A 1,041-nucleotide genomic window follows, 5' to 3' on the forward strand; every position below is an offset into this window, starting at 1 on the left:
TCAGTTTCCACTAAGAACCAGTAGTGGACAGGAAACTGCTGCTCCAAGAGAGCCATTGTCACCAGATGATGGCAGAACCTTGCTCCCAAATCCAAACATAAAACTGAACAATTTGTTTGCAATATGATGAAATAAATTATTATCTGTGTTCTGTTTTAGAGTGTCTATTTATAGAGTTCTAATGCCTGACATCCAGACTGACTATTTTAATTTCATTAGAAGTTCAAATTACTTGTTTATATATTAAGTCTTATGTTTCTAGATATTGTTGTGTGAAAGTAAGTTTTATACTTTTTAAAATAAAAATATCTTTAATTTTTCAAAAAAATGTAGGTCATCCTTAAGAAGTTAGGTATACTTGTAGAAAAATAACTCTATAGATGAAAATATTCAAATATTTGTATTGTTCATTTCTACCTCTAGGTGGTGCAGTACGTGTCTGTTGTGAAATACTTATTATATTCCCAACTGCAGTGAATGTAGTAGATCATGTTTTGTGAAAATTACTGATTCCTGTGTACTTGCTATTTTTGCTCATGGATCTGCCCAGTCCCACTTGGGAGATTGCTGGTATGTTGTGGTGCATACATTGTGTCAATTTCAGGAGTCCAGAAGCCTAACTAAGAGCTCAGCAGTTCTACATGCGGAGTGAAAAGGGCATGCCCTTACCACTTCAGGATGTTGATCATTGTGTCAATTTGAGAAGATTAAAAGTTCAGCTGAGTGATTTAGCACAAGGCCAGAGTCCTTACTTTGTTAACATTCTAAGCTTGAAGAGGAGAAGGGTGTGGAGATGGTGTGGGCATGGGTCAATAGCCAATATACACTATAAGTAAGGAAAAGAGGCTTGCTCCTTTCCCTTATTGCTCTTGCTGCTCTTGCTGTCATGTGCCACCTTGAATAGTTGCCCCTGTGCCCTGCCACCCTGCCTTGCAGCCAGCTGAGTATAGACTGAAACCTCCACAAACTGTAAGCTGAATAAACTTTTCCATGCTTAATTTTGGGCATTGGGTACTTTGTCTCAGCAATGAGAGAAAAAGA

The sequence above is a fragment of the Chinchilla lanigera genome, unplaced genomic scaffold (assembly GCF_000276665.1).
Source record: "Chinchilla lanigera isolate Chin_1 unplaced genomic scaffold, ChiLan1.0 scaffold00209, whole genome shotgun sequence".
In the NCBI taxonomy this organism is placed as follows: Eukaryota; Metazoa; Chordata; class Mammalia; order Rodentia; family Chinchillidae; genus Chinchilla; species Chinchilla lanigera.